The sequence below is a fragment of the Haematobia irritans genome, chromosome 4 (assembly GCF_050003625.1).
Source record: "Haematobia irritans isolate KBUSLIRL chromosome 4, ASM5000362v1, whole genome shotgun sequence".
Taxonomy (NCBI): domain Eukaryota; kingdom Metazoa; phylum Arthropoda; class Insecta; order Diptera; family Muscidae; genus Haematobia; species Haematobia irritans.
The window spans coordinates 79244193-79263321 of record NC_134400.1 but is presented as its reverse complement, the minus strand read 5'-3'; the positions used below and the strand labels follow the sequence as shown (position 1 = coordinate 79263321).

At 33.1% G+C, this 19129-nt stretch overlaps 2 long non-coding RNA genes across 2 annotated transcripts in view; one reads left to right on the top strand and one right to left on the bottom strand.

The window, feature by feature from the left end:
* Positions 1-19129, top strand: part of LOC142236337 (uncharacterized) — a 69658-nt gene that overhangs the window by 2765 nt on the left and 47764 nt on the right. The window lies entirely within an intron of this gene.
* Positions 723-1233, bottom strand: LOC142236265 (uncharacterized). Its single transcript, XR_012721963.1, has 2 exons — positions 994-1233; positions 723-936 (listed from the first exon to the last, which is right to left on the bottom strand). It is a non-coding gene; the product is annotated as an uncharacterized LOC142236265 (long non-coding RNA).

The window sequence follows — 19129 nt, the reverse complement described above, 5'->3', positions numbered from 1 at the left end:
TAATAAATAAATTATTTCTTAATTCACATTGCAAATGGCGCCGTGCTATAAACGTCAGTTTTTCAACACGAAAAAACAAAGTATCACAAATGGAAAAGTTTCGCAAAATTTTCGCATTTTTTGGTTTTGTATGGAGTTTCAACGCGAAAACCGAACAGAGTACCGGCCTTATTTCAGATATCCGAACGAAAGCAATTGCGAACGAACGGCAGTCACTCACTTTCGTCTAGATTTGGGTTTCTCTAACTTCCTTTCGTTCGTTCGCATGTCTTACGTTAAGGCCGGTACTATGTTCATTCTTGCGAAAAATTTTTATGGAAACCATTATTTCGCACATAGAAAGCGGCGTTTTTTTAGGTAGCTTGGAGCGCTATTTTACAGGGAGCGATATTGGATTAAGTTGGTGGTTGTTGCTTGTTTTTACAAAATAACATTTCATTTTTCCTTGGGCAATTGATCTGCTATTCCCCTGCCAACATTTTTTGAATTTGGGGACTCTTTTGAGAATCCCCACTACGTCGAAAACAATCATATACGACATCAAAAACTCGTCGGAAAAGCGCCGTCACTATTGAGAAGTTGTACCACGCCAAGTTACTACAAAAATGTTTCGCATGAGTGCAATTATTAGGTGCCTTTATAGATCAATTTAGAACGACGCCAATAAGGGACCCTCCAAACAATCAGAAAAAGTGAATTTTAAGATAGTTGTAAAAGAATCATTGTGGTCGAGTAAAACACGTTTGTTTAGATATTTATTAATTTGATTAAACATTTACAAATTCTTAAAAATATAACATTTATACCACTATCACAATACATTTAACATAATTTTTGGCATTAATGATGATGTTGAGTTACAAGTAGCGAGTTACATGTTGCTGCGTCTATCAACCAGTGTTTTTATTCCATGGAGGCAGCGTGTCTGTAAAATATCTGAAAAACAATCACTTTATTCCATTTGGAAAATCACCAAATTGTTCACCAATATACCTTTCACAATTTTAAGCGTATAATCTATGTTTTCAGAACTTTATTTTCGTTTTTATTTAATTAAAATATAACAAGCTGGTTGCGCTTGGCGTTTCACAAAAAAAAATGGCTTTTTTAACAGTAGGGATGGCAAATTACTTGCATGTACTTTTTGATGTACCTTTTCATGATGGTTGAAGTGACATTTACGAGTCTGTGGTAACGATGAGGTTGAAATGGAACTTTGAAATGCTGGCAGGGTCCTTTGATCCTTCGTATAGTTTCGGACAAATAGTTTTTAATAAATAAATTATTTCTTAATTCACATTGCAAATGGCGCCGTGCTATAAACGTCAGTTTTTCAACACGAAAAAACAAAGTATCACAAATGGAAACAATTTCGCAAATTTTTCGCATTTTTTGGTTTTGTATGGAGTTTCAACGCGAAAACCGAACAGAGTACCGGCCTTTAAGGTGGGTATTAAGTTCGAGTTTAAGGTGTGTACTATGTTCCTTTTTCGAGTTGAAAACCACTTTATTTTCGCGATTACTTTTCCTTAAATAATCAATATTATAAATTAAAACAAACTTATTCCTGTAAAGTCTTGCCGAAATCTAGAGGAACAAGAAACTGTGCATAAATTGAGTTAATTTATCTGATTTATATTGAACTGTTTTAATAAAGTAACCGCGAAAATTTCAACGCGAAAAGCGAACATAGTACTTACCTTTAGCCGCTGAAACCGTAATTTTTCGCGATTACTTTTCTTTAATAATCCATTTTATGGAATACAAACTTTATGAAAATTTGCTTTGGGCTTTTCCCCATCAAGTTATAATAAAATTTGCAACAGATAAGGTGAGTACTATGTTCGGTTTTTTCACCAAAAACACTAAATTAAAAGTACAAATATATTTATGAAGACAATTATATTTTGATCGAGTCTTGCCAAATAATGGATGGAAAAGATCCATGGAATTGATTGCAAATAATTTTATATTTCTATATTAATTAATTAAAAAAGTAACCGTGAAAACAAGATGGTTTTCAGCTTGAAAACTGAACATAGTACTCAGCTTTAAGGTGGGTACTATGTTCGGTTTTCGAGTTGAAAATCACTTTATTTTCGCGATTACTTTTCCTGAAATAATCAAAATTATAAATTAAAACCAAAATATTCCTGTAAAGTCTTGTCGAAATCTAGGGGAACAAGAAACTTCGCATCAATTGAGTTAATTTGTCTGCTTCATATTGAACTGTTTTAATAAAGTAACCGCGAAAATTTCAACTCGAAAAGCGAACATAGTACTTACCTTTAGCCGCTAAAATCGTAATTTTTTCACGATTACTTTTCTTTAATAATCCATTTTAAGGAGTACAAACTTTGTGAAAATTTGCTTTGGGCTATTCCCCATCAAGTTATAATAAAATTTGCAACAAATTTGTATAATATTATGCCTTTTTCTTACTGATTTAGTTTTCGCTTTAGCGATTTTAGCGGCTAAACTCGAACTAATACTCACCTTTACTGTCAAATGCTAATATTACCAGATCTCAATTATTTCAATTAATTAAAAAAGGCCCATATATTTTAAAAATTATTTTCCATAAAATTCAATCTGGCATCGTCGTTTATTTCGCAAATTTTTCTCATTGTTGATATTTGGTTTAGCTCAATATTTTTCTTTTTTTTAAGAAATTAGCCCTAGTAGAGAGATATGTATTTGTATTTCTATATATCTGCAATAATTAGGTTTCGATTTTTCTTTTAATGAGTGTTTCATTCCAAATGTATGCGTTTTTTCGTTTTAGAATTTCCTTTAAACGGTCTATATGGCGGTTATAAAGAGAAATAGATCGATATAAACCACTTTTATCATATATTTGCACCAAAAAGCGTTAATCCATTTTTAAGTTTTCTCTATTCATGAATGCCTTTTTCCACAAAACGAAAGGTTTGTGCAAAGTGAATGGATTTGACATTTCTGTTCGACAAAGTGCGAACGAATGGAGTTAGAGTAACCCAATTTTAGTGGTAACGTTACGTTTTCGTTCGCATTGATTTTCGTCTCAAGGCCGGTACTATGTTCATTCTTGTGAAAAATTTTTATGGAAACCATTATTTCGCACATAGAAATCGGCGTTTTTTTAGGTAGCTTGGAGCGCTATTTTACAGGGAGCGATATTGGATTAAGTTGGTGGTGTTGCTTGTTTTTACAAAATAACATTTTATTTCTCCTTGGGCAATTGATCTGCTATTCCTTTGATCCTTTGTATAGTTTCGGAACAAAAATATGGTCCGTCTTTGATTTATAAACCCGCACAAATAGTTTTTAATAAATAAATTATTTCTTAATTCACATTGCAAATGGCGCCGTGCTATAAACGTCAGTTTTTCAACACGAAAAAACAAAGTATCACAAATGGAAAAAATTTCGCAAATTTTTCGCATTTTTTGATTTTGTATGGAGTTTCAACGCGAAAACCGAACAGAGTACCGGCCTTCACTTGTCGTTTTGATAGAGCTTAGAGAAACCGAAAGCAGCTGATTTTCGTTTTGTATGCGATCGAACAGCAGAATTCGGATATCAGAAATAGGCTGTACGTTCGAGTTTAGCCGCTAAAAACGTAATTTTTTCACGATTACTTTTCTTTAATAATCCATTTTAAGGAATACACACTTTTTGAAAATTTGCTTTGGGCTTTTCCCCATCAAGTTATAATAAAATTTGCAACAAATATGTAAATCGCTAAAGGCCGGTACTATGTTCATTCTTGCGAAAAATTTTTATGGAAACCATTATTTCGCACATAGAAAGCGGCGTTTTTTTAAGTAGCTTGGAGCGCTATTTTACAGGGAGCGATATTGGATTAAGTTGGTGGTTGTTGCTTGTTTTTACAAAATAACATTTTATTTTTCCTTGGGCAATTGATCTGCTATTCCTTTGATCCTTTGTATAGTTTCGGAACAAAAATATGGTCCGTGTTTGATTTATAAACCCGCACAAATAGTTTTTAATAAATAAATTATTTCTTAATTCACATTGCAAATGGCGCCGTGCTATAAACGTCAGTTTTTCAACACGAAAAAACAAAGTATCACAAATGGAAAAAATTTCGCAAATTTTTCGCATTTTTTGGTTTTGTATGGAGTTTCAACGCGAAAACCGAACAGAGTACCGGCCTTAAAGTGAAAACTAAATCAGTAAGAAAAATGAATGAAATTATACATACTAAATCAGTAAAAAAGTTATAAAATTATACATATTTGTTGCAGATTTCATTATAACTTGATGGGGAATATCCCAAAGCAAATTTTCACAAAGTTTGTATTCCTTAAGGTGAGTATAAAGTTCAAGTTTAGCCGCTAAAATCGTTATTATTTCACGATTACTTTTCTTTAATAATCCATTTTAAGGAATACAAACTTTGTGAAAATTTGCTTTGGGATATTCCCCATCAAGTTATAATGAAATCTGCAACAAATATGTATAATTTTATAACTTTTTTACTGATTTAGTTTTCACTCTAAGGTGAGTATTAAGTTCGAGTTTAGCCGCTAAAATCGCTAAAGTGAAAACTAAATCAGTAAGAAAAATGCATGAAATTATACATATTTGTTGCAAATTTTATTATAACTTGATGGGGGAAAAGCCCAAAGCAAATTTTCACACAGTTTGTATTCCTTAAAATGGATTATTAAAGAAAAGTAATCGTGAAAAATGACTTTTTAGCGGCTTAACTCGAACTTAATACCCACCTTTAGTGAAAATTAGCGGCTAAAATCGAACTTAATACCCCTGCCAACATTTTTTGAATTTGGGGACTCTTTTGAGAATCCCCACTACGTCGAAAACAATCATATACGACATCAAAAACTCGTCGGAAAAGCGCCGTCACTATTGAGAAGTTCTACCACGCCAAGTTACTACAAAAATGTTTCGCATGAGTGCAATTATTAGGTGCCTTTATAGATCAATTTAGAACGACGCCAATAAGGGACCCTCCAAACAATCAGAAAAAGTGCATTTTAAGATAAGTGACATTTACGAGTCTGTGGTAGCGATGAAGATGAAATGGAACTTTGAAATGCTGGCAGGGTTTTCATGATGGTTGAAGTGACATTTACGAGTCTGTGGTAACGATGAGGTTGAAATGGAACTTTGAAATGCTGGCAGGGACTCACCTTTAAAATGGATTATTAAAGAAAATTAATCGTGAAAAAATGACGATTTTAGCGGCTATAGGTAAGTATTAAGTTAGAGTTTAGCCGCTAAAATCACTAAAGTGAAAACTAAATCAGTAAGAAAAATGCATGAAATTATACATATTTGTTGCAAATTTTATTATAACTTGATGGGGAAAGCCCAAAGCAAATTTTCACAAAGTTTGTATTCCTTAAAATGGATTATTAAAGAAAAGTAATCGTGAAAAAATCATGTTTTTAGCGGCTAAACTCGAACTTAATACCCACCTTATAGGTGGGTATTAAGTTCGAGTTTAGCCGCTAAAAACGTCATTTTTTCACGATTCAGTAGTACATACACTGTCATGTCCTTAAAATACGAATGCAAATTTTGCTTAGCACAGAAGACGCATTTCTCTAATATAAAGTTTTTTCCTTGTCCAAAAGTCGATAAACTTTTCAATGAAGTCGTATTGTCCTTATAATTAAGTGATTTGACTTAAAAATGGGTATCATAACATGAAAGAATTTTTTTTTGGGGTAAGGTCAACTTGACTTTTATAATTCAGAAAAATTCGTTAAAATTAAAGAAATTGTCTTTGAATTTGTTCTCTTTTTGGATCTTGACTACAAGCAAAAACTCGTTCAAAAATAGGACATGTTTTTCAACACTGTATTTTAAAGACGTTTTTTACTTGAAACATAGCATAATTTCTACTGGAAGTCGAGACTGAATTTGGATAATAAAGTTGTCGTTAACTGGGTTTTAAAGGACTTTGATAGCATTTGAAGAAAAAAAGCTGAAAAAAAAACGAAAAATTGAAATTTGCTTCCTAGAAGCAAGTATACAAAAACCCAAATTTAAAAGAAAATTGTGTCTTAAAAGTATCCTTACTGGTATTCTCCGCTTCTATGGCTCGGAATCAATACCAAAATTGTAAAAGTAAAGACAAAATCTTTCGAACCGGGCATGCTTTTTTTTCAGTGTATATATAGGAAAATGTTAACTAATATATAGAATGCAATATTCGTAATTTCTACGAAAATCACATCGTTAAAACAAATAAAAATGTCTTTGGTGCTATACCAAGTTCAACTATCTTCAAAATTAGATCATTTTAGCCTTTAAATTACTGACCAGTATGCTATCCAAACAGCGCCATCTGGGGTGTTTCTTATGACTTGAGAAATCTTTAGAGCACGCTTCTCAGAATAATATTTGTAGATGGCGCTTTGTTTATAATTTAAAACCAAACTTATTGAACGACGTCAAAATAAGTTCGACCGTTTGAAGGTGGAAGTGGGAAGTGGGATGAGTAGCCTTGACAAGAACCTAATGGAAGTTGGAATATTTCATTCACAATTATACCTTGTCAAAATTTTGGTGTAGGGTTGATATTCGATACTAAGTCTTTTGTGAATTCAATAATAGGGCTGTTTTCTTTTAGCACTGGATACCCTAAGCCGTGAAGGACTAAAAGAAAACAGAGTATTCGCTTATCCAGAACATCTCCAAAAATATGCAACACTGTCATCAGCTGTTTAAAAACAATCACAGAAAAGAAGTTAAATCTTGCATTTTTAATATATGAAATGCTCCAATTTGTAATAAATATTTACTGCTGCGATTATTTATGACACTGTACCACTTTGAATTACATGTTTTTTGATAAATTAGTCGCAATAAGTTGCTATTGTGAATCACTTTATCAAAATACAATCCGGCAACATCGGCGCGACTTGCACTGATGAGTTGTTCTGGATAGAACACCAGTGCAACGATGTTCTGGATAGCCCATACAAATGTTGCATCCAGTGCTAAAAGAAAACAGCCCTAATGATGTGATATATATTTCCCCGCATACCAACCCTGGGACATTCTAAAACCAATTGGCATATAAACATGACGCCGACTGTTAAGCGAATCGAATTTTAGAGTTGCATTCTATGCTGTTGTTGTGTCTATTTACACAATAGACCGAGAAGTGTTAAGACGTGTCAAGCAAAGATTATAGATTTGAGGAAGATAGGATATTGGCTTGCGTCATACCAAATGTTGCATTTACCAGATTAGTTTAATACATGTTTGTAATCTTTTAGTTGTTTTTCGTTTTTATTTTTTAAATGAAAAATTGAATTTTCTTAATGAAACAATGTTAAATTTTAGGTAACAACAAAAAAAATTACATTTTCCCCTTTATGGAAATTTATTTCGTGCACTTAATTTCTTTTTATTTGCATTTTAATGCTATGTCAATACATGTCGTATACGCGTTTGGTTCGAGTATTAAACTAATCTTGTAAATGGTTCGATCTCCTCAGTAGCTAATTTCCTATCTTCCTACAATTTATAATCTTTGGTGTCAAGTCCATTCCCAATAATTTTGTTTGTTATCCGTGCTCAGTCATCGTACTCAACTGCGCAGTCAAGTGACCTAATTTCTTCAAGGAGAATGCGCACTTTTCCTGTAAAAAATATCCAGTAAAAACTTGCAAGTGGATTTTACTCTCTTACGCCATCCAGTACCAATTTACCATGAACCAATTTACAACATTTGAACCAACTAAAATAATAAACATATTCAAATTTGTTACTACTCACGCATAGAAGGAATATGATCAGCATTTTTAATTGACACTGTGAAATATATTGAACGTATGATTTGTTCATGACTGACAAATAACTGGTAGTGCAAATTCTATAGTCAAATTTGATATCTCTGGCTCTCTTTTGCTGGCTTTTTCGGGTAAACGAACGACTTCCAGTAAAAATTTGTGATAATTATCAAAAACTATCGGGTACTCGAACGGAGTTATTCTCTTAAAAAAATTAACATATACAATGACGGACAAAATTATTTACACAGATAGAACTTTTCAATAAAACAACCAATTTCATTCAAAATAAATACAAATGCTTACCCAATAAACACAGGATGAGCGTTTTTCAAATGCAACAAATTTTCAGTTTGAGGGTAAATATAATTTTCAACATAAATTCAACTTGACTTGAAATAGCTCATCTTCAATACATCTTCAAATTGTTTGCGAATTACTTCCAATTTGCTAAAATGTTGACGAAATCGTTGAAAAGGTGTTGAAGATAATATGAGAAAACTTTGACAAACCACTACCCTAAAATGCAACGAAAAAAAAAAATATTATAATTTCCTTTGAAATTTCAGGAGGGTTTGATGACAGATATTCTCCCAAGCAGAGCAGTTCAACCAGTACACTTCCCTAAGATAAATTTAAAGATTTTACCTATGAAGACTATATCAGATTCTGGATTTATAAGAAAAAATTATGTTTGAGTTTTTGAGGAATCGTTAACATCTCTTGTAAGTGTGCAAGAAACTGATGGAATAACGTCTTGATTTGAAATCTTAAATCTGCAGATTATTCAAATGATTACGAGAAGTAAAATCTGGAAATTTTATATTCAGTTTCAAGCAATTTTCATGATCAGTGCGCCTACTAACGAAATCGGTCTATATGGAGGCCATACCAAATGGACCGATAAAACTAAATCCGATACACGTTTTTGTGAGTCTAAAATACCAGTATATTTACAATTTCAGGCAAATCGGATAAAAACTACTGTTTCTAGAAACCCAATGAGTTAAATCGGGAGATGGATCTTATGGGTGCTGTACTAAAACATGGACCGATACTAACCGTTTTCGGCACACCTCTTTATGATCCTAAAATACTTTCAGATTTCAAATTTCAGGCAAATTGGATAAAAACTACGGTTTCTACATCCTCATTTCTTGCATCATTTCATCTATTTTTTTCCTGCACACCTATTTATAATCCTAAAAACCTACAGATTTTCAATTTCAGGAAAATTGGACAACAACTACGTTTTCTATGGTCTTAGAATTTCTCTCTGATCAAGAATGTATATACTTTATATAGTCGGAAATCGATATTTCGATGTGTTACAAACGGTATGACAAACTTATTATACACCCGTCCCCATTCTATGGTGGTGGTTATAAAACATTGGAAAATTGTAGACATATAACTGAATTTACTCCAAATAGTTTATAATAATAGATAAGTGAAAATAAAAAATGAAATAAAACTTTATGGAAGTCACTAAATGTATATCTCTTTGCCGACAACTAAAATTATGGATTCTACGTTCTTGAAAACATTAAAAAGCTGACCGATGAAAAAATGTTGGACAATTAACTGGAACTGCTTCAAATATGAAAAATTAAATCAACACTTTAGAGAAGTCACTAAATTTAAATCTCTTTGCAGAAAACTAAAATCTTTGGATGCTACATTCTTGCAAACAATAAGAAGCTGGCTAATGAAAAATGAGTGGCTTATCGACAAGAAAAAGTTTCCAGAAACATTTCAAAATGCAACTAATTAAAATTGTTAAAAACTTGATATTATTCCATATCAACAACTTCTGGATGAAAATGTGCATCACATCGTCAGTTTAATTTACATCCTATTATCTGTTTAAAATGGTTATTTTGTGAAATGCTTCTGCTGGAAATCTATTCTAACACGCGGTCCAGCACGTTCCATGCAAAAGTGTTTACAAATATTGTTAAGATATTTAAAGTTTCGTTGTTTTGTTATTATTCGTTGATATGTTAAATAAGATATTTATTATACCCTCCACTATAGGATGGGGTCATTCCGTTTGTAACATATCGAAATATTGCTCTAAGACCCCATAAAGTATATATATATTCTGAGTCGATCTGAGCATGTCCGTCCGCCCGTCCGTCTGTTGAAATCACGCTAACTTCCGAACGAAACAAGCTATCGACTTGAAACTTGGCACAAGTAGTTGTTATCGATGTAGGTCGGATGGTATAGAAAATGGGTCATATCGGTCCACTTTAACGTATAGCCCCCCATATAAACGGACCCCCAAATTTGGCTTGCGAGGCCTCTAAGAGAAGCCAATTTCATCCGATCAGGCTGAAATTTGGTACATGGTGTTAGTATATGGTCTCTAACAACCATGCAAAATTTGGTTCACATCGGCTTTCGGAGCCTCTAAGAGAAGCAAATTTCATCCGATCCGTCTGAAATTTGGTACATTGTGTTAGTATATGGTCTTTATTGACCATCCAAAAATTGGTCCACATCGATCCATAATTATATATAGCCCCCATATAAACCGATCCCCCGATTTGGCTTGCGGAGCCTCTAAGAGAAGCAAATTTCATCCGATCCGGCTGAAATTTGGTACATGGTGTTAGTATATGGTCTCTAATGGCCATGCAAAAATTGGTCCACATCGGTTCATAATTATATATAGCCCCCATACAAACCGATCACCAGATTTGACTTCCGGAGCCTCTTGGAAGACCAAAATTCATCTGATTCAGTTGAAATTTGGTACGTGGTGTAAGTATATGGTCTCTAACAACCAATGACGAATTGGTCCATATCGGTCTATAGTTATATATAGCCGCGATATAAATCGATCCCCAGATTTGACCTCCGGAACCTCTTGGAGGATCAAAATTCATCCGATCCCGTTGAAATTTGGTACGTGGTGTAAGTATATGGTCTCTAACAACCATGCACGAATTGGTCCATATCGGTCCATAATTATATATAGCCCCTATATAAACCGATCCCTAGATTTCACCTCCAGTGCCTTTTGGAGAAGCAAAATTCATCCAATCCGGTTGAAATTTGGTACGTGGTGTTATTATATGGTCCCTAACAACCATGCCAAAATTGGTCCATATCGGTGTATAGTTATATATAGCCGATCCCCAATCACACAAAAATTGGTCCATATCGATTCATAATCATGGTTGCCACTCGAGCCAAAAATAATCTATCAAAATTTTATTTCTATAGAAAATTTTGTTCTATTGAAAATTTTGTCAAAATTTTATTCCTATAGAAAATGTTGTCAAATTTTATTTCTATAGAAAATGTTGTCAAAATTTTAGTTCTATAGAGTATGTTGTCAATATTTTAATTCTTTGAAAATTTTGTCTAAATTTTATTTCTATAGAAAATTTTGTCAAAATTTTATTTCTATAGAAACTTTTGTCAAAATTTTATTTCTATAGAAATTTTTTTTTAACTTAATTATATACGTATTTAATCGACCTTTTTTAGTTTAATATATACCCCGTATGGACTACCTTGAAAAAAGACGGTGTTAGGAAGTTTTAAGATACATTGCCATCGGCAAGTGTTACCGCAACCCAAGTAATTTAATTGTGGATAACCGTCTTTAGTAGAAGTTGTTACGCAATCCATGGTGGAGGGTACATAAGCTTAGCCTGGCCGAACTTACGGCCGTATATACTTGTTTTATGTATGATATTTAGGTTAGGTTAGGTTATATGGCAGCCCGATGTATCAGGCTCACTTAGACTATTCAGTCCATTGTGATACCACAGTGGTGAACTTCTCTCTTATCACTGAGTGCTGCCCGATTCCATGTTAAGCTCAATGACAAGGGACCTCCTTTTTATAGCCGAGTCCGAAATGTCACCAGCATTACTGAGGTGGGATAATCCACCGCTGAAAAACTTTTTGGTGTTCGGTCGTAGCAGGAATCGAACCCACGACCTTGTGTATGCAAGGCGGGCATGCTAACCATTGCACCACGGTGGCTCCCCTGTATGATATTTACTATCCGCATACAATTACAGAAAAATATGCGCCTTATTAAAAATAACAAGTATATACGGCCAGGCCGAAGCTTATGTACCCTCCACCATGGATTGCGTAGAAACTTCTACTGAAGCCGATGGCAAGGTATCTTAAAACTTCCTAACACCGTAATATATACCACATAGTCCATACGTGGTATATATTAAACTAAAAAAGACCGATAAAATACGTCCCGTGTAAAAATTGGCAGATCTGACCAGATATTATTAGATCTCCTGCCACATCTGGTTAGATATGGTGGTATATGTAGGAGGATCTGGTCAGATCCGAAAAATGGTAATATCTGATCAGATCTAATTCTAAAGGAATTAGATCTGACCAGATCTCAAATTTGGCCCACATCTAATTATATCTAATTTGATATAATTAGATGTTAATATATCTAATTATATATAATTTGATCTACAAATTCAAAAACCTACCCGTTGCACATAATATTACCGTAAGTAATAAAACGAACTATATTATATAATGTACTATATTATGATTTACCTTAATAATGATAAAACTGAGATCATCATACATTTCATAGATGATTAGGAACTAAATTGTGACAATTCAATAAAAAAACGAAAACATAAAAGTCTAAATTGTGTAAAGTCAACACTATTTGCGGCGTTTGATTTCTCCAAGGCGCTGGGACATTGCTCTCTCGACATCCTTCTTAGATTGGGGCTCCCAATTGCTCTCTTTTGCAACCCGGAACGAAAAATCTAAAGACGGCAAAAGAATTTATCACTACATTTGAAATTTGTATGTTTAGTATATGTATATACTTACCAATAATTGCCTGGCTCTGTAATTAAGGGCCACAACTGGCTCTAATTGACGTTCCAAGCCTTGCGCCCTTGGAGGTTGTCCAGTCAGCGTGGCTTTCTTAAGAATGTTTATTTTAAAAACGCCTTCCAGAAGCTTTCGCGCCACATGGGATGATTTGTGTGAGTCCCCAACGCCATATTATGGATGATGGCACGACAATATATGTTATTGCCTATGCACATCATCTGTAAAGATAAAAAAAATTAAATTAAACTCCTGGATATGTTGAAAAGAAAATCATTTTATGACCTATGTGCTATGTTCTTTCAAACAAAACGAAAATTCGGAGGCAAAATTGTATATGACGACCATTATATTTTTATGAACTCTTGTCAAACTATGAATGGAAATCATCCAGGGCATTGCGAAACATTTCATTTGTCTAAATTCATTGATTCAGAAAAGTAGATAAGAAAACAACGTAGGTTTTGATCGAAAACCAAGCTCTTGTTACCTTACGTTTTCATCAAAATTGCTTCCTAGGAGCTGCTCGTCATCATCATCATAACATTGGGAAGATTCCTCTACCGCAACAGCTGGCAATTCGTGGGTTTCTTTTAAGGCAGCGAGTTGCTCCTCTGTCTCTTTGATTTTTTTTTGTAGAACAACCATTTCGTCTTCCTGAAAGAAAAATTATCAAGTTTATAAAAAAAATATAATACCGAAATACTCAACTTACCTCGTCGCTGAACGTAGGATACGCGTCTTTTAATATTTTTTTTTATTTGCGATTGCCCGTTGTTTTTTATTTTTGTACATTTTCTTTAATGACGCCAACCAGCTACGCATGTGTGCTTATGTTTCAGTAAATGATTTTCAAAATGGCATTTTTCAAACGTTTGTTTTTTATTTTAACTGCATTCGGTTAGGTGTTGTTGAAAATTATAGAAAACTAGATGTAATTTTTTATACCCACCACCATAGAATGGTGTTGGGGGTATAATAAGTTTGTAACACATCGAAATATCGATTTCCGACTATAAAAAGTATATATTCTCGATCAGGGAGAAATTGTAAGACGATATAATGTCCGTCTGTCCGCCTGCATGTCTGTTGTAATCACGTTACAGTCTTCAATAATGGCGCTATTGTCCTGAAATTTGGCACAGATTCGTTTTTTTCTGCAAGCAGGCCAAGTTCGAAGGTGGGCTATATCGGTCAATATTTTGGTATAGCTCCCATATAAACGAACCACCGATTTGGGGTCTTGAGCTTCTAATAACCGTATTTTATACTATGTATCGGTACAGTTATTGATATATCCCCCTTATAAACCCGCCGTCCGATTTTGGGTCTAGATTAGAGGTGTGCACGTGAGTAATATTCTACTCACGCTCACGCACACTCACGACGGAAAAATCTTACTCACGCACACTCACGCACGATATTGTTTGGTAGGACTCACGCTCACGCACACTCACGAAAAGAAAATTTGTATTCACGCACACTCACGCACGAAAATGTCGTGACTCACGAAAAATACCGTGACTCACGAAAAATATCGTGACTCACGAAAAATGTCGTGACTCACGAACAATTTTTTGAGCAATTTACCTTAGCGACGCGTCTGAAAACATGAGCATTATTAAAATCGAGAGCGTTATTACACTCTTAACATCCCAGGTGTCACTAAAATTGTAAATGAATTTAACTCTTAAGCGTTTTATGTTGGTGAGCAGGATTATTTTCGTGAGCGTAAATCTTTACTCACGCACACTCACGAAGCTAATATTTTCGTGACTCACGCTCACGCACGACATTTTGGTTTGTTAATCACGCTCACGCACACTCACGCCGTTGCCATGAGCGTGACTCACGACTCACGCGTGAGTCACGAAAATTTTCGTGAGTCACGACAATTTCGTGTCACGTGCACACCTCTAGTCTAGATTCTGTACGTTTTTAGGAACCACAATTAGGTGTGCTGAATTTGGTGTGTATCGGTGCATGTTTTTGGCATAGCACCCATATAGACTGATCTCCCGATTTAACTCTTTGGCTTATTTTAGCCGTATTTTTCATCTGATTTGCTTGAAATTGTAACGGATTTAGCCTCCATATAAACCTATTTCACTTCCTGAGGGTATAGAAGGCGCACTGAGTATAAAAATTGCTTGAAACTGAAAGCAAAAATTTCCAGATTTTACTTTTCGTAATCATTTGAGTAATGGTGGTAAAAATCTACAGATTTTTGATTTCAAATCAAGGCGTTATTTCATACATACGTAGAACCTTTAAACTTATCTTCGGGAAGCGTACTGGATGAACTGGTTGAACCCCCCTGAAATTCTAAATATTATTAAGGCAACTGAAATTTATTATTGGATACTTTTTTACTCAATACCAACGCTTTCCTCCATACTGCCAGAAGAGTATTATCAACATTGGATTTTGCTTGTAGTATGTTTAAACAATTTACTTTTGCGAAAAATCTCAAATAAGACTTTGAAAGATACCGATGTGCTATTAAAGTACTTTGTTAAATAATTTGGGAAATTATATGGAAAACATTGTAAAGGGTGATTTGTTAAGAGCTTGATAACTTTAAAAAAAAAAAAACGCATAAAATTTGCAAAATCTCATCGGTTCTTTATTTGAAACGTTAGATTGGTCCATGACATTTACTTTTTGAAGATAATTTCATTTAAATGTTGACCGCGGCTGCGTCTTAGGTGGTCCATTCGGAAAGTCCAATTTTGGGCAACTTTTTCGAGCATTTCGGCCGGAATAGCCCGAATTTCTTCGGAAATGTTGTCTTCCAAAGCTGGAATAGTTGCTGGCTTATTTCTGTAGACATTAGACTTGACGTAGCCCCACAAAAAATAGTCTAAAGGCGTCAAATCGCATGATCTTGGTGGCCAACTTACCGGTCCATTTCTTGAGATTAATTGTTCTCCGAAGTTTTCCCTCAAAATGGCCATAGAATCGCGAGCTGTGTGGCATGTAGCGCCATCTTGTTGAAACCACATGTCAACCAAGTTCAGTTCTTCCATTTTTAGCAACAAAAAGTTTGTTAGCATCGAACGATAGCGATCGCCATTCACCGTAACGTTGCGTCCAACAGCATCTTTGAAAAAATACGGTCCAATGATTCCACCAGCGTACAAACCACACCAAACAGTGCATTTTTCGGGATGCATGTGCAGTTCTTGAACGGCTTCTGGTTGCTCTTCACTCCAAATGCGGCAATTTTGCTTATTTACGTAGCCATTCAACCAGAAATGAGCCTCATCGCTGAACAAAATTTGTCGATAAAAAAGCGGATTTTCTGCCAACTTTTCTAGGGCCCATTCACTGAAAATTCGACGTTGTGGCTCGTTAGTAAGTCTATTCATGATGAAATGTCAAAGCATACTGAGCATCTTTCTCTTTGACACCATGTCTGAAATCCCACGTGATCTGTCAAATACTAATGCATGAAAATCCTAACCTCAAAAGAATCACCCTTTATGACATATAAATGAGAAAAATAAAAAAAAATGTTTGCTATTTCCAATACTAGTGTTTGATTTCTTGTCATACATGTACGATTAGATATGGTCCAATATATGCTAGATGCAATTAGATATGATGCCATATATAAATATATACATTTATATCTTATTAGATATTGTTTATATAAATAGATACAACAATATATATGCTGAGATCTGGCATTATATCTAATCATATATAACACAATATGTGTCATATCTATGTAGATCTAATTATATCTGCAACCATATATGATCAGATATAATTAGATAGACTTTGATATAATTATATATGATCAGATCCACCGATTTTTACACGGGGTATTTAATTAAGTTTAAAGTTTCTATAGAAATAAAATTTTGACAAAATAAAAGTTTGACAACATTTTCTATAGAAGTAAAATTTTGACAAAATTTTCTATAGAAATAAAATTTGGAAAAAATTTTCTATAGAAATAAAATTTTGACAAAATTTTCTATAGAAATAAAATTTTGACAAAATTTTCTATAGAAATAAAATTTTGTCAAAATTTTCTCTACACCGAAAAAAAAGTTTACTATTTTTTATGAAATATGAACTAACCCATAGTAAGAATGACCATGATTTGGCGCCAAAGATTTTTTTCATCTAGATAAGTTCATGATTTTCTTATAAATTAGTTCATGTATTGCATTGTATTTTAGTTCATTATTACTATGCTGTGGGAAGAATATACTTAAACTCATTTAAAATATTCCTGCTATCCGGAAAAATTAACAATTTTTTGGGAAACCTGTATTAAGAAATTGGTTTGAAATAAACTGTTTGTCAGTATAATTTTCAAAAAAGTAGAGAAATTGAGGAATCAAAGGTACAACAAGCCTGTATACAACTAAGAAATTTTTCGTACAAAACAAGTAAATTTTCTATAACCACCAGTATTTTATTTCAAAAAATTATTATTATATTACACAAAACTATGGCTTATGATATACAATAAAGGAAATATTTTTATTCGTACGTTGGATGCAGTTACTTGTCGGTAGTTAGTAATTGCTGCTTCAAAAGAGTAATATTCTATGTTATTAGGACTAAACTAATTAATTTAAATTTCCATGTTTTCTATCCATATGAAAGATATATGTGGCAAAAGTTGCTATATTCATTGAATTGTTGTCCAATTTCATCGATTTTGGCTAACTTTTGTTGGGCGGATTTGTCTTATAAGCATCTGAAATTCAAAGTTATATAAAATATAAGAAAAATATTATCAAATTCTATCGTTCATATTAATTTTTAACTTACGGTTTTCAAGAGTATTTTCTAGAGCCAATAAGGATATCAGCTTAGTTAGCATTAAACAGTAAGAATATTCAAAAAAAATTACCATTAAAAGACCTGTCTACCTGCAAGTGAAAATAATTATTTTTAATAAATTGAAATTTTGGTTTTATTAAAAACGGACAAAATACGGTTTATAGAAAAACTTACCACATTGAAAAATCCATCCAGTATGTACATTATTGGAATCATATCCACACAGAAAAAAAGTGTCTCGTAAATTTAAGAAGATTTTTACAATAATTTATTACAAGAATTTTCCAGAATTTTAGTTCATTTTTCGTATTTTCTACGAAAATTAACTACTCGAAAGGAAATTTTACAAATTCTAAGTAGCAATCGTTTAGTTCATGGCCTACAAAATACGATGGAAATTTCCTTAAAAAATTTCTTAACTGGTAGTTAAAAATTCGTTTGTCATGCTATAAAACTACTTGTGAAATGTAAAGTATTTTCTAAATAATAAGTGCAATTTACCATAAGATTTTTTTGTATCAGAAAATATTTTTTTACGAAAAATGAACTTGAAAGTGGATAGCAATTTCTTACTGACAATTCCTATGGTTAATAATTGTTGGTAAAAAATTCCCCAATGAAATATTTTTAGTTCACATGTAATTAAATTTATAGACATTTTCGTCAAAAATGGGTAGATATCATTTCATGAAGTTTTTGCTAATTTTAAGTTAAACGTTTCATCGTTCTTATACTGATATGCATTTAAGAGTATTGTTTTAAGAGTAAATTGTGGACAGATGCGATGAACTAATGCATAGTACAGAGATCTTTCTCGTCAAAGTGGAATATGTTTAATGTAATGATGATGTTACTTGATTTTTTTTTTGAGAGTGAGAGCATGCAATGCAATAATGAGAAATGGTAGCGAGTGATGGGGATGTTGTGTATATCTGAGCGTGGGGTTGTTTTTGTTCTTTCGGTGGTTTGTGTGTGTGTTTATTATTGGCGAATGGTTTATTTGTCAGGATGAGGTGTTGTTTTCAATGAAGGCACATGTGTTTTTGTTGTTGTAGGAATGTTTTGGTTTTGCTTGGGTTTGTTTGGCATGCTTCAGTTATATAGTTGGCGTTTGCGTGGGATGTTGCATCTTTTTAGCAAGTATGTAACAAGGGAATATAAAGGTATGGAATATTTTGGTTTTTTTAGACATATATTGGTGTTTGTTTATTAAAACTTTGAAATGAAAGTTATTAATATTTTAGCGATGAGATGTACGATGGCGAAGTGATGATCGGTAGCTTAGAAAAAAGTTATTAAGAATGTTCAATATTTAGGAAAAAATACTGAAATGGAAAGTATATTGAAATTGTTTTATCTAATTTAATTTTTATTATTCAATGTAAAAAATAAATATTCAATTTCAGAGTAACTCCAGATGAATTTGTATATTATTATTTGCCAATTATTATTATTATTATTTTTTTTAACAAGTTTCATGTTTTTCTTTGTTGTAAAAAAATGTCTAAGTAAAGAGCAACCCCAAATGGATTCGGGCAAATTTTTATATTTCTCCTCAGCGTATAATTTAATAGAGAAGTAGTAAGTTTTCTTTTAAAAATTGGCTTTCTTCTCACTAGAATATTTACCTTTTAATGACATTTTTATTGTCAAATACCTTATTTTAGTATTACTTTAATCAAATATTTTTGGAAAATTTT